Here is a 16,302-nt window from a genome sequence, read left to right on the forward strand (position 1 = left end):
CAGGAACTCAAGTAGGGATGGGCATAAAAATTGTGGAACCATAAAATCAAATCGAACTGTGACAAAATAAACCGTAAAAACTTGTGTTGACGAAAAGTCATCGTTCAGGCCGGTTCTTTCATCTTGGCGAAACCCGCCAGAACCAAATCGTGAATATAATTAATGAATTAAATTTATTAGTTCCATCTAGGTGCACTAAATGGGTTTTCAAAACCAGATTGGTTTCTACTAGTGCAACTGCATTTAAGACCATTTCTCGTTTAGGTTTCACCTAGTGAGGCAGCCTCGCTCCTTCGAATTCGATCATTCCTGAATCCTTACTTTTCCTTAGCGTCTATGCCTCACTCAGTCGCTCATTCTGACACACCCCAACCTTAGGAGGTCAGAGCATGCTGGCCGTCACCGTAAGGTGATGTAAAAGATGAACAAATTACACAATAACGATACTTGGCAATATAAGCGTAAAAGTGAAGCAAATACACATTTATGGAAAATATAATTATGTATAGGTATAAAAACAAACTGCCCCACTCACAATTACGCCGTCGAATCATAGCCCCCGAGCCTTGCCTGACCCCTTAAGTCCTCGGGATATGTTTCCCCTATATGTGAAATAACTATATTTAAATTAATTAAAACACATATACATAAACTTGAATAAAACCCCATAGTTTGCTCAAACCTAGGGTTTAAATACATGAAATCGATATACTCGACGTCATGGACCTACACAAATTTTCAAAATAATTTTTGGACACAAAACGCGCCCTCACACGCCGGCCAAGGCACAGCCATACGCGCCACCACGCGCAAGCAGAGCTAACGAAGGCCTAAAGGCTGTTAGGAATATTCTGTTAAATCCCTAACAAAAGTTAACGGCATTACCTGACGTTGTTAGAATATTCCGTCGTCTTCTCCAGTGGTCCTCACCAGTCGACGCCGTCTGAAATCGCTGGAAACTAGAAAATTTTCAAACCTTCATATCTTCTTCATTTCTCAACCATTTTTCACTAAATTTATATGGAAATGAAGCTTATGAAGAATAGAATCGTGTTATACCTTTTTGGAGTCCAAAAAGTGGATGGAGATAGCCTGAAAATGCCTCGAAAGGTACGGCCAAAACTCAACTCTACGAAACCTCGAGTTTTTGACGTCAACTCCTCACCAAAACTAGCCTAGGAGTCTCAGGGAGTTGTAAGAGAGCCTCCCTGACCTTCAAACCTCCTCGACTCGGCATGACAACGTTGAACTCAAACTCATTGAGTTCCGACCTTTCGCGTTCGACGTCCAAAATTCGCTCAACGCGTGATCCAGTGGTATGCTTGTGTTCGTGGAGCGGAGATGAACACGATGGTGGTGATTTTGGTTTACGTTTATGAGGTTTGGTGTGAGTTTGAGGGTGTTGCAGAGTGAGAGAGCTCGGTGAGGAAGAGAGAAGAGAGAGATAGAGCTTTCTGAGTTTCTGATTAGTAACTGGTGAGGGAGTGATATGATTGGTGGCTTTTGAAGAGAGAAAGTATCTGATTGGGTGGTGAAGACAGAAACTGGGAAAGGAATTGAGGAGAGTGATTGGTGGAAAGTGAAGTTAGCTTGTTGTTGATTGGGGAGACACGGATCTGGTTTTAAAAGAAGAAATGGATGGGATTTTTAGATTTCCTACTGTAGAAGCAATTCAGAAAATCTATTCGAATCAGTATTTCTAACACCGATGAAATTAACGTACACTCGTAACAACGAGTACAATTTAATTACGATTGTGAGAATAATAATTTAAGAACGAACAAATACGTCCACGTCACTTGCCAACAAAAGTATAAATGTCAATTCACATATTCGGAAAGAAATTACATAGAAAATTAGGGACGAGTCGTCACAACTTCGATCCTTCCTCCTCCCTCTTGACTCGAGATCATAGTGTGTGTGCCTCAATCCTCACCTCGAGTTTGAGTGTTCCGCTTTCAGTCTTCGTCCGTTGTCAGCCCGCCATCCTTGATTCCACCTCGTCGAGCGAACCCTTGCTTCAGTAAAATCATGTAATCCATTTTTGAGATTTTTCAATTTTAATGTGTTTTGATTTTTGGAATTAGGGATTTTCAGATTGAGCTTTATTTCTAGAGTGAGCCTATTGTTGAGCCTGATGTTGGAGTGAGCCTATTGCGAGATGGGTAATGCTATTTACATACTCTTTTTTACTTCCTACACACTTGTTAATTTTTATCCATTCTTTCGATCCGACGGTCAAAAATTGAGATGGTATGTAAAAAGTAAAAATGAATGTGTAGATTGCATCACTCTTGTAGAATTACCGATTTCTGGGATTAGGGATTTTCCAGAGTTAGCCTATTGTTGAAATCGACTAATATCAAGCACAAAAGTTATCATTTGAAAAAAACCAAAGTATAAAAGTTATCAGTACAATACAGTAATATGGTTTTTTTTTTTTCTTTTTTTTTTCCTCCAAATTAGGGATTTCCAGATTAATGTGTTTTTATATTGATATGTTGCTATGTATGATGATGTTTTTCTATGATTTGGGATTTGTTGTTTGTTCTATTTTAGGGATGACAAATCAATCAAAATCACACATGATTTGTTTTGCTTGTAACTTTGTATAACCATTTTAGAAGACGTATTTGAGTGCAAGCATGAAAAAAAACAGTAAAAAACCAATACAAGTAAACTTTGAATACCTTTTTGATTTGGTATTCGAAACAGTAAACTAGCAAGAATCCAACAGTACAGTTTTAGTAATAAATTTAAGCAGAATCGCATCATACCGAACCGTTTGAAATTTTCAATTTTGATTTGATGGTAGAACCGAGTCGAACCACATTGTGCCCACCCCTAAACCCAAATTATATAATGTCACTATTTTGTTCAAATTATAACCGCAAAGTCTCATGCAAATGATACAACACCATGTGAAGAGAAATTTACCAATGTCATTGACAGTGGCCGTGATCTAGGTTTAAGGTCCTGTTTGGTATTGCATTTTTTCTTTTACCAAAAGCTGCTTCACTCTAAGCAAAGCAATAAAAAAATGTTTAATAAAAATAAAATATCTTTTTTATTTTAAAAACAATATCTCCAAACAATAGCTTTTACATGTTAATTTTATAAAAAATGGAGTTGAGATTTTAATGAATGAGACACATTCATTGCCGTACCTTGTCACTTAAAATATCTTTGGCCACTTTGACCACCCAAAGAAAAACAGAAAATTACCAAACCATATAATTAGGAAACAAAAAATAAACAAGAAAATGTAGACAATACCAACTTCATTTAATCATCGGAAAAGATCATTGCTGGATCCTTTTTGGATCTTAGGAATCTCATGATCGTGATCGTTCATCGTACATCGTGTGGTCAGAAACCATTCAAAACTTAAAATTTAAATTAAATATAAATAGTATCTAACGAAATTGACTACACGATATACAATGAACGGTCATAATCACAGAATCTCTAGAATCCCAGGAAAAGGATCCGGCGAGGATCCTTTTCCTTAACTGTCGGATCCTTTTCCTTAACCATCACACTTGTACCTGTCTCTCCCTCTCTCTTTGGGACATATATAAGCATGAAAAAAATGCAGGTTTCAGGTGTCATTGGCGGCGTTTCATTGTCAATTCCCTCCGGCGGTGATCTCAGGTGGCCAGTATTCGGTCACTTCCATGACCACGTCGACAACCATTCACATCCACTCGTTGATTCCAAGTCATTTCTTTCAGCTGCTTTTTTTTTTTTTTCAGAGTAAGCTCTCTCCTCCACTCACTCATTCATGTTCTGCTGTTGCGTTTGGCTGCTAAGAAAGTGTGAGAAATTTAATTTATAATTATGGTATTAAGTTTTGGTTTCAATAGAGCCTTTCGTTTCTTCGGGAAAGATTGGATATAACCCAGATCAGAAACTTTTCGCTTTCCCTGTCTAGTTACCTAGAAAGTAGAAAGTGTAGAAAAAGAAAAGTTAGAAAGTGTAGAAAAAGAAAAGTTTTTATGTTGTTTTCTGTAATTAGGATCTGAGAACTCCATTTTTGACTTATATTCAAGGGTAAAATTCAATTTATTACCCTCAAATTTCATGATTTTCAACATTTAGTACATGAAATTTTTTTCGTCCCAAAGTCATACCTAAAGTGTTAATTTTGGGACAGTCTCATACATCCGTTAGTTTGACTGTTAAATCTCCTGTTAACTAATGACGTGGCGCCCATATGGACAACTAATGACGTGGCGCCCATATGGACAATGACTGAACGCCACATGTCATTAAGGGATTCACGTGGAAATTAAAAATTCAAAAAAAAAAAAATCCCGCTCATATTTAAAATATTAAAATAATTAATTAAATAAAAGTATTAAAAAAAAAAAAAAACAAAACCCAAAACCCTCTTTGTCTTCCCCACCTGACACCCCTCCATCCCCTCTTCCCCCTCCATGGCTCCACCCCTCCATCCCCAAATTTAAAGTCCCCAAATTCAACGATAGCATGCAGGAGAATCAGCTCTACAGACGAGTCACCGACTATCTCAACTCGCTCACCTCCATTGAAGAATCAGACTTCACCAACCTTGTCACGAGGATATTACCCAATGAAATTGTCCTCCAGCTGGACCCCAATCAGACTATCGAGGATGATTTCCTCGGCGCCAAGGTCATATGGCAAATAGAAAGCAGCGACGCCAGTGGGAGTAGGAACAACAACACATCCACGTCGTCGCCGACAAGCTCAAGCAGAAGAAATGGGAGTTGAAGCTTTACATGAACGTCGATGCGGCCGACAGAGCGTGGAAGCCAGTCCCCTTCACTTACCCATCAACCTTGGAGACCATATCAATGGAGTCCAACCTTAAATCGAAAGTCAAATTTGATTTGGAGTCGTTTCTCAAGGTGAAGCAGTACTATCACTGATTGGGTTGGATTTGGAAATGGAGCTTTCGGCTATATGGGCTGTCGGGCACCGGAAAGTCAAGTTTCATTGCTACCATGACGAATTTTCTCGAGTACGAGTTGTACGATCTGGATCTTTCGCGTGTCAAAGATGACTCGGAGCTAAAGATTATGCTATTCCAGACGACAACAAAATAGGTCATTATGATCGAGGACTTGGACCGATATATCGCTAAGAAACCCGCGGGTCTGAGCTTTTCGGGTATATCGAATTTCATGGACAGGCTATTGAATTCGTGCTGTGCCGAGGACAGAGTCATGGTGTTCACGATGAATTCGAAATACCACGTTGACCCGGCCTTTCTTGGACCGAGTCGGATCAACGTCCACATCCACTTTCCACTTTACGATTTCGGAGCATTCAAAAATCTGGCGATGAGTTATCTCGGGGTGAAGGAGCACAAGCTCTTCCCGCAGGTGGAGGGGTGTCGGGTGGGGAAGACAAAGGAGGTTCTGGATTTTTTTTCTTTTTTTTAAGTACTTTTATTTAATTAATTATTTTAATATTTTAAATTTGGGTGGGAAATTTTTTGATTGAATTTTTAATTTCCACGTGGATCCCTTAATGACATATGGTGCCCAGTCATTATCCATATGAGTGCCACGTCATTAATTAACGGGAGACTTAACAGCCAGATTAACAGATGTATGAGACTGTTCTAAAATGAACACTTTAGGTATGAATCTAGGACGAAAAAAACTTCATATACTAAATGTTGAAAACCATGAAACTTGAAGGTAATAAACTGAGATTTACCTTATATTCAGATATCTTAATTTGATTTATTGGAAAGTTATTTTGTGAATAAACTTCTCTAACAGTAATAGAGCTTTATATCATTTGCAACATATTTTATAGGGGAAAATCCTTTTTGTAAATATATGGAGGCGTAAGTATTCAGACCAGATGTGAACTGCTTGTTCATTTATCAATCAGACATTGACGCTACATGGAGGAATTTGTGTATCGGAACGTCTGTTTTGCTGTCATTTTGTATCAGTGATTCTAAATATTGAAAATGATTAATATGATTTGATACTTGCTCCTTAATTGGAATTACTCTTGATTTTTCATGTCTTCATTGAATTTGCATTCCCATATATTTTGTCTTAGTTTTAAAAAAATTTGAACTTTTTCATTCCAAGCATTTGTTTCATAAGGTAGTTGCTTCCAAGCAGTTTAAAGGGGTTATTCACCATTATATATAGGTATACATAGAGGCTTCCGGCACTAAGGATGTCCCTATTTAAGAAAACATATGTTATTCAAGTATCACATTGTTGAAATCCAATCAATAAAGTTGTTTGGATAGTTCCGCACTATATTGCCATATGCCATTTTGTGCTTGCATATCCATCATGGGGCAATATGGCAAGGTCGTTATGGATGCTTGATGCATTAACATAATTTTCTTGTTCTTTTCCAGAGTTGTCCATCATTTTGCATCTCAAAGCTGGGAACGGACTGTATAACTGCCGAGCAAGGGGGTTGATTGTGAGAGCCTTAAAGGATTCAAGTGATAATTTTGTGCCAGTTGCTCCTCTTCAATTCATGTTGAAGTGTTGAAGTATAACCTCGGTCCCTAGGGTTAGCTATCAAGGCCGTCATTATATCTTAAACTTGTAAAACAACCATCTTCCCTTAATTTAAGGGAGTTGACTGATTAGTGGCTTAACCTAGTGTTTGGTGTAATTCCTTGATTTAAGGATTAGATTAGGCCTTGGTTTACCCAGTCATTAGGGTTTCCTTTGGTTGCTTGCAGCCAACTCTCTTTCCTCCCTCTTCTCTCTTATATACTTAGTCTTTTGTACATTGATACTCATGAAATACATTACAATTTAAACCAGAAATTAAACATGGTATCAGAGTAGGTTCTTTGGTAAACAGTCTCTGCTCACTCTTATTGCTGCGATTTTTATTCAAAGTCTAAACCATGGTTGAAGAAAGTTCGGTGAACTGTGAGGATAAGACCCAGCATAGTCTCTCCTCAAACTTCACAGATGTTGAGGTTAACACCAGTCAACATCTACGTTTAGTTCTATTGAACAAGTTCAATTACCTTTCTTGATCTCGAGCTGTTTCACAAGCTCTTGGAGGCAAAGGAAAGTTGGGGTTTGTAAATGGAAATGTGGAAGCTCTAGATAGTTCTTCTCCCACATACGATGCATAGCTGTGCAAAGACCAACTTGTCATGTCCTTGCTGCTCAACACCATGCAGAAACATGTTGCTGAGATTTTTAGCTACTCCAATTCCTCACATGATCTTTGAAAAGCCTTTAAGGATATGTATGGAAATCAAAACAACTATGCACATGTTTTCCAACTGAAGAAGGACATTGCTGATAGGAGCATATTTACGCACCTTAGTTTAGCTTGTTTTTGTGCATTTATAGTGTTTTTCCTTAGTAAAGTAGTCTTTTAAGCTAGTTCTACGTGTTTTCAGGTTTTAAGGGCAAAGTATGCAAAAGGATGCATTTTGGAGCCTTTTGGAGCAAATTAGAGCTTGGAATGGACATCATATGCTTGGAGCCATGATGATGGACGAAATTGAAGATTTGAAGATGATGTTTCCTACTTGAACAAGGTTTCCTAGTCGAAGTAGGAAAACGCCTAATTAAAAGATGAAATCCTAGTCAACAAAGGATTCTTAATTGAAGAAGGATTCCTAATCAACGAGGGATTCCTAGTTGAAGATGGATTCCTAGAAGAATGAAGATTCCTACTCAAATAAGGTTTCCTACTTGATGAAGGAAAGTCAAAATCCAGATGGTCTCAAGTGAAGCAACAAAGAAGTTTTCCAAGTCCAAGAAGGAAAAGGAGTCCAAGATGAAGAAGGAATGACGAAGACAAGGTTTCCTAATCCTAATAGGCAAAGTTTCCAAGTGCAATGAGGAGTCCTTATCCATTTAGGGCACTTTATCCATTTAGGATACCTTATCCTTGTTTTAGAAACCTTATCCATCCTTGCCGTGAGTTTTCCTTGCATTAGAGGGTTTCTAGAAGCCCTAATCTGCCCTATCCTTTAGTGCCGCACCTATCCCTTCTAGAAAGCTGCTTTCCCTTGCCTTGCAAGGCATTCTAGAAGCCTTATCACCTCATCTCTTTACCTGCCGCACCTAGGAAGCATTATCCCTTTTTATTTCTGATTTCTAAGCCTATTTCCTGGTGGATTTGGGTTATTCAAGTCCATATCTAATTACCCTAGGGTTTTAAGTGCCTATATATACTCATATTAACCCCTAGATCAGGATACCACCTCTCATACACATTCATTCATTCTAGAAATTCGTCCAACCCTCTCCACACCCTTGCCGCAGCCACCAAACACCTTTCTCCTTAGTTTTAAGCTTTGCCGCACCATCCCCTTCCCCTAAACACTACTACATCCCTCCATGACCATGCATCCATACACCTAAGGCCCTAAACATGTCCCTAGACCTTTGCCGCACCAAGGAGGAGGAGAAGGAAGCTCGGAAGTTCATGCAATTCGAGTTCGCGTCGCTGGAATTTCTAGGTGTTTCTTTTCCTTTGATTTCAATGTTTAATTTCAATTCTCTTTGTTTTGTGCGTATGAGGAACTAAACCCCCCCTTGGCTAGGGGGGGATTCGAAATACATGTTTATGCTTGCGATATGATTTGATTACTTCTAATTGCGTTTCATAAGTTGTGAATTCAATTTACTTATCTATGTGAATTACATTGATTTGTGTGTGTTGGTTGAGAGTGCACGCTTAATTATCATGCATAAATTGGATGCTAGGATATAAGGAAATTTCACCTAATCATTATGGAATTATATTCACAAGTAGTAAAAGTTGATGATCTCGATTGCGTTAAGTAAATTCTTGGCATAAGTTTCATGCAATTCATAGTAACGAGTGCTTCGTCAATGCTTATGGTTTTCAAAGAACTTAATGATTCTTGCTTGTATCTCTATTATGCAATTCATGTAGGGAACTTGTGGGGAATGCTTTGGGTTGTCGTATGCAATCATCCAATTCAATAACGTTAGGAAAATCTGAGGGTTAATTAGTGCAATTCACGGTTAATCTGGGGCGTTGAGAATTCATGGGTTATTGAAAAGCAATTGGAAATCGTTTTATATGCAAGTATAACATGTGTGGAGATGAACCCCTTAGCTAGCTTCCAATCCATTCAATTCCATCAAATTCGTTTTTACAATCTATTCTAATTTAAAAAGTTTGTTTTGTTTTTAAATTCGTCCAAAACCAATCCCCCTTTACTTTGTTGAGTCATAGTAGTTAGAAATCACTTTAGTTTGTGTTTTTAAGTGGCTTAGGTCAAGTTAAAACCAATTTTCGTCCAAGTTGTGTCTAGTGTTCAAAACTGCCCAGATTGTGTTTTTAAGGCAGTTTTGAGTGTTTTGGTGCTGTTTTGAGTCTTGGTTTGTTTTGGTGTTTTAAAGTTTAGTTTTGCATTCTTTGAGTCTAGTATAGTGTTTTATATTGTGTTTTTACGTTTTTGAGTCAAATCCAAGTGATTAACAATCCCTCCTAATCCCCGGTCCAGAACGATCCCTACTTACATTCTTCACTACAATTGATAAAAAGAGGGTTTAATTTGTGTGCGTATAATTCTCGCATCAATTGCTAGTGTTCAACAAGAAGGGAAAATGTTTGGTCAACATCTTGGGATCCTCAAAACTATGTGGAATAAGTTGGATATCTATCTCCCACACACCACAGACCTTACCATTCTCCTAAAATGAGCTAAGGAAGATAGAATTAACCAGCTGTTAGGGAGTTTAACCTCTGAGTACGAGGATCTAAGGAGTCACATCTTGATGAGTCAAGAACTGCCTACCTTCAACAATGTATGTGCCACTATTCAACAAGAAGAAGTGAGGACGAAGGTGATGAATGTTGAGCACAACTTGAGATTGACTGAGACTCGTGCATATGGTTTAAGTTACAAGAACTCAGAGGTCAAAGTGTACAAGGGTAGAAATACACACCTAAAATGCAAATTTTGCAATGGTGTTGCGCATGTGGAAGAGAAGTGTTGGGAACTCTATCCTGAACTCAAGCCTAAGTTTAGCAAAGATGGGAAAAATGATACCAATTAGCAACCCCACTACAAGGCACAACTTGCTAATGCTCATCCTCCTACCACTCCACAAGGATATGTGGAGTTCACTGCAAATCCAATGTCACTTATCAATGAATTTGCAGCTTACCTACAAAGTAAGGGACAAGAAAGAGCCTCACATGGTCAATGCAATGAAGAGGGAAATCAAACAGCTATGTTGGGATAGTTTGCCGGCTTCCTCACTAGAAATGAGAGAGTACCATGGGATAAAGCACCAGGTATACTCAAAGCTTTCACTACAACACTATTAACTAGTGTTGAAAAAGATTGTTGGATACTTGATTCAGGCGCCACTGTTCACATGACAAACAAAGTCACAAACTTGCATAACTTTAAACCTTTTTCAAGTCCTTCACATGTGTCTGTTGCAAATGGAAAGAATGTCTTAGTCTTAGGTAAAGGGAAAATCAACTTACTCTCACACAGAAAGCCTTTTACTGCCTTATATGTACTAACCTTTCCTTTCCAACTATTGTCATTTGGAAAGATCACAAACACCCTAAACTGTCATGCCATTTTCTCACCAAATAATGTGATGTTTCAGGATGTTCTCACCATGAAGATGATTGGTGAAGGGGTCTTTATAAATGGACTTTACCTATGCAAGAATACTTGTTTTACTCGGGCTCTTCAAGCTCAATCGAAGTCCATAGATGAAAGCCAACTTTGGCATAAGAGATTAGCTCACCCTTCTTGGGTCATCTTGTCAAAACTGTTCCCAAACTTATGTAAATCATAGCTTACATGTGATACTGTCGTTTTTCAAAATTTGCTAGACTGCCTTTTGGCAATTTAGTGTCTACGACAAGTAAACATTTTGAAATGGTGCACATCGATATATAGGGACCAACAACTGAATCAATGGAAGGATTTAAGTGCTTTGTCTTATTTGTTGATGACTTCTCTCGAGTGAGTTTTTTTTATATCTTATGAAATCAAAAAGTGAAGTTCCAACCATTTTCAAGGATTTTCATATGCATGTTAAAACACAATTTCAATCAATTATTAAGGGCATGTTTGGTACTCTACTTGAATCCAACTCAAAAATAATTTTCAAGTTTTAGGCCTTAAAAACTTGTTTGGTAGGATTATTTTCAAAAACCTGATCTCAAGACCAAACCAAAAAAATATAGTCTATTATCTAAAAACATAAAAGTGAGTTTTTAAACTTAAACTCACTCATTGTTTTTTCTCTCCCTCCTCCCCTCTCACTCCAAATCTCTCTCTCTCTCTCTCTCTTTTCTTCTTTCTCTCTCCTTTTGTTTTTTTTTTTTTTACCTTTTTTGTCTCTCCTTCAATTCGCTCTCTTCATTCTCTCAATTCTTTCTCTCACTCATTCTTCTCTATCTCGTCCGATCCTCTCTTTTCTTTCTCTTTTCTTCAATCATCTCTTACTTTCTTTACTCCTCTTTCCTCTTTCTTCCTCTCCTACGACCTCCCTATTTTTAGATCTCTTTGTCTAGTTTAAGTCGTAAGATTTAAAAATTTTAAATCACAAACCAATCAAGTTTTTGAGTCTTAAAGAAAATTATTTTCAAGAAATGTTTTGAGAAATGATAAAAAAAAAAAAAAAAAAAAAAATTTCAAATAGGATACTAAACAGGCCCTACAGTTTTAAGATCAGATAATGGCACTGAATTTCTATCCAACAATATGCTTCAATACATAAGTTCTCAGGGCATCATCCATCAAACTAATTGTGTAGGGACCCCCCACAACAAAATGGAGTAGTCGAAAGAAAAAATAGGGATCTCTTGGAGAAGATTCGTGCTTTAATGATACATATGAATATCCCTAAAAAATTTTGGTCGTTTGTTATCCTCACTGCCATTTACCTCATTAACCGACTTCCAAGTCGCGTGCTAGGGTTTAAACCCCCCTATGAAGTACTCAAGGGTAGGCAAAATGACTTGACACACCTCTAGGTATTTGGTTGTGTTTGATTTGTTCACATCCAAACTTTGAATCATGACAAACTAGATGCCATGGAACCAAGTGTGTGTTTTTGGGTTACTTTTCCACCCAAAAAGGATACAAGTGCTTTAATCCAGTCACTAAGAAGTGCCTAGTATCAAGAGATGTGAAGTTCAAAGAAGACTGTCCTTATTTCACTCACAAAAGTTAGGGGGAGGAACTAGTTGACATGTTTCCACTTCCTCAATACTTCAATCATCCAGTGTTGGAAGAGTGACCAACCAATATGATTCCAGAGCATGAAGGAGTACAAATTGACTTAATGACTTCCAGGGATCAAACTAGCAGCGAAAGATACAAAGAATCCCACTTAGATCATTCCCAATCTTCTACAGAGCCTCAAGGGGTTAGAGAAATCCTCCTTGAACCAGAAAACCTCTAGCTAGGTTGTAGGACTATGTGACGTACGCCTCACGGCATCCTATCATTGAAAGTATCAGTCTTCATAGGCTTTTTACAACTTATGCTGCTTTTCTTTGTGAAATTGATAAGCATTGTGAGCCAAGAAATTTTCAAGAAGCATCTCTATTCCCACAATGGAACCAAGCTTTGGCAGAAGAGCTTCATGCACTGGAAGAGAATCACACATGGAGCTTGGTCCAATTACATCCAGGGAAAAAGGCTATTGGAAGTTGTTGGATTTGCAAGACCAAGTTCAAAGCTAATGGTTCAATCGAGAGACATAAAGCTAGGCTTGTTGCTCGAGGTTTCACTCAAACTTTTGGAGTAGATTATAAGGAAACGTTTGCACTGGTGGCCAAGATGAACTCAATAAGGGTTATACTCTCAGTAGCAATCAATTGTGGATGGTCCCCTTACCAAATGGACGTGAAGAATGCTTTCCTTCATGGAGAATTAAAGGAACAAGTGTATATGCAGCCTCCCTCGGAGTATAATCGTATTGAAGGAAATATCGTTTGTAAATTGTACAAGGCAATATATGGATTGAAACAATTCGTAAGAGCTTGGTATGCCAAGCTTAGTTATATACTAGAGAAGGCTGGTTTTCTACGAAGTAATGCTGATTCTTCATTATTTGTAAGAACTAGCGCCAATGGGAAGTTGGTGGTTTTTATCTATGTTGATGATCTTATCATCACTGGAGCTAGTGTCGTTGAGATTGAAGCACTGAAGCTCTCCCTATATCAAACCTTTGCCATCAAAGATTTGGGAAGGTTAAAGTATTTTTTAGGCATCGAAATGGCAACATCTTCAAAGGGATTGTTTCTACATCAACAAAAATATGTATTGGACCTAGTTCAAAAAGCCAAAATATAAGGGTTAGCTATCAATGCCAAAATATGTATTGATCCATCTTGAGGGGGAGTGTTGAAGTATAACCTTAAAGACTCTTGGTCGCTAGGGTTAGCTATCAATGCCATCATTATATCTTAAACTTGTAAAGCATCCATCTTCCCTTGATTTAAGGGACTTGACTGATTAGTGGCTTAACCTAGTGTTTGGTGTAATTCTTTGATTTAAGGATTAGGTTAGGCCTTGGTTTACCCGGTCACTAGGGTTTCCTTTGGTTGCTTGCAACCAACTCTTTTTCCTCTATCTTCTCTCTTATATACTTGGTCACTTGTACATTGATACTCATGAAATACATTACAATTTAAACCATAAATTCAACAATTCAAATCACCTATTGGCCAGCTTTTGGCACAAATATTGCAAACTCATCCACATCTGTTGCTTGCAGCCATTGATCAGCAGCTTCAGAACCTTCAAATGGAAAAAGGTGCCCAAAGAAAAGAAGCTGCTTCATTTATAGATCTCCTCTACAAGTAAGTTTATGAAATTTTGAAAATACTGATAATAACTACAAAATTTTCTTTCTTTACTCAAAATCCAATTTGAAGTAGACATGATCAGGTATCTAAAAGTTGATGTTATCGTATTTCCTTTCATACTGTAACTAGTTTTAAACATATGCAACAAGGTCCTTGGCTTTTATTTGTTTTCCTCAAAAAAAATTTTTAGTTGTTTTGGCGTATGGTAAATGAGTAACTAATTATATAACATTATGAATTTTAGACATATAGCTAAAGTCAAGGAGAAAGAAAGGTGCATGGCATTGGAAGAGATAATATACTGCTTGATAGTGCACAAATTCATAGATAAAGAAATTTCAAATGATCCCGAAGATATCAGAGACCTCATCCCACTGGCAGAGTAAATTATTGGACAACAACAACAACAAAGCATTTTCCCAATAAGTGGGGTCGGGTATATGAATCCTAGAACGCTATTGCACTCGGTTCTGTGTCATGTCTTCCGTTAGATCCAAGTACTCTAAGTTTTTTCTTAGAGTCTTTTCCAAAGTCTTCCTTGGTCTTCCTTTACCCCTTCAGCCTTGAACCTCTATCTCGTGATCGCATTGTCTAATTGGAGCATCAGTAGGCCTTCATTTCACATGTCCAAACCACCGTAACCAATTTTCTCAAATCTTTCCTTCAATTTCGGCTTACTCCTACTTTACCTCGGATATCCTTATTCCTAATTTTATCCTTTCTCGTGTGCCCACACATCCAACGAAGCATTCTCATCTCCGCTACACCCATTTTATGTACGTGTTGATGCTTTACCATTCAACGTTCCTTACGATAAGCATTGTCAACCTTATTGTCGTCCTATAAAATTTTCCCTTGAGCTTCAGTGGCATACAACAGTCACATAACACGTTGGATGCACTCTTCTACTTCATCCATCTAGCTTGTATTCTATGGTTGAGGTCTGCATCCAATTTTCCGTTCTTTTGCAAGATAGATCCTAAGTAGCGAAAACGGTCGCTCTTTGGTACTTCCTGGTCTCTAATCATCACCTCTAACCCATTTGAGCCTTTATTTGCACTAAACTTGCACTCCATATACTTTGTCTTTGACCGACTTAGGCGAAGACCTTTAGATTCAAACACTTCTCTCCAAAGGTTAAGCTTCGCATTTACTCATTCTGAAGTTTCATCTATCAACACTATATTGTCTGCAAAAAGCATACACCAAGGATTATCATCTTAAATATGTCCCATTAACTCATCCATTACCAATTCAAAAAGATAAGGACTTAAAGATGAGCCTTGATGTAACCCTACAGTTATGGGGAAGATTTCAATTTGTCCTTCATGAGTTCTTACGGCAGTCCTTGCTCCATCATACATATCCTTACGACAGTTGATTTTTGGCCAAACCCAGAAAATAAAATAAATCTATTCATTCTCCTGAAGCATATGAGATGATACAGAGCCATTTATCCCTTGTTCTTAGTGAACGACTTGTGGGCCCCCTTTCTTCCTTGGTTGAGATTAGTAAAATAAAACTTGAGAGAACCATAAACACTCTTTCTAAGGGTTTCACTCTAGATCCTGCACCATGAAACCAGTTGTGGGATCCTGATTCTTTAATCCGAATACCTCCTAAAGGTGGTAGTGATAATGATGGAGGAGGTTTTATGGACAATGGTAAAGGCAAGTCATATCGACTTAGATCCTATGTGATGTACTTGGATGCAGATACTCTTCAGAGATATACTACTATAAGATCAAAGGAAGCTATTTCTTTGATTAACAAGCAGACACAAGCCCTGTTTAAGATACTTGACATCAGGATTGCCAAGGATGGTTTAATTTACTCATCAAATGATGAAGTGATTGCGCTTACCTTCTCTGGATTGACAATACTCATTTGGGAAGCTGTTGTTTTCGAATCATTCCTATAGGATGCTGAAACCTATGTTGAATCTAGATATCACTTTGTCAAAAGCTAAAGGTGATGCTATGTTTCTTTGTTTATATCCAAAGTTTTCTTAAACATCACCCATGAAAATTCGAATGTTCTACTCCTATGTGAATGGATTGATTTGTTTTCATTACACTAACCACATTCTCGTCCATTTATTTTTAACAGGGACATGTCTAATTTGAACAAACTCAACTTCACCATTTTAGAGGTCTCCGAAAGAAACTACCTCAAGTGGGTCCAAGATGTGCAGCTCCATCTCACTGCAAAGAATTTAGGACCAGTCATTGAAGCTAAGACAGATAACACGGTTGGCGAAGCTAAGAAAGTCACTGCCATGATCTTCATCTGAAGACACATTCACAATGCACTACAAACCAAGTACCTTGCTGAGGAAATCCATGAGCACTATGGGTCGTTTTGGCTGATCGTTTCAATCATCAAAGGGACATCTTCTTGCCTGAAGCAAGACAAGACGGGCTGCAACTGTGCTTTCAGGACTTTAAGTCTGTGAATGAATTCAATTATGAA

At 37.9% G+C, this 16,302-nt stretch overlaps 2 pseudogenes; both read left to right on the forward strand.

Moving 5' to 3' along the window:
- Positions 1-3,592: 3,592 nt before the first annotated feature.
- On the forward strand, positions 3,593-15,799 carry LOC103940139 (annotated as a pseudogene).
- Positions 4,402-5,865, forward strand: LOC125472267 (annotated as a pseudogene).
- Positions 15,800-16,302: the final 503 nt, after the last annotated feature.

This window comes from the organism of the source record quoted next, unplaced genomic scaffold, assembly GCF_019419815.1.
Source record: "Pyrus x bretschneideri cultivar Hongxiangsu unplaced genomic scaffold, Pyrus_bretschneideri_v1 Contig69, whole genome shotgun sequence".
In the NCBI taxonomy this organism is placed as follows: Eukaryota; Viridiplantae; Streptophyta; class Magnoliopsida; order Rosales; family Rosaceae; genus Pyrus; species Pyrus x bretschneideri.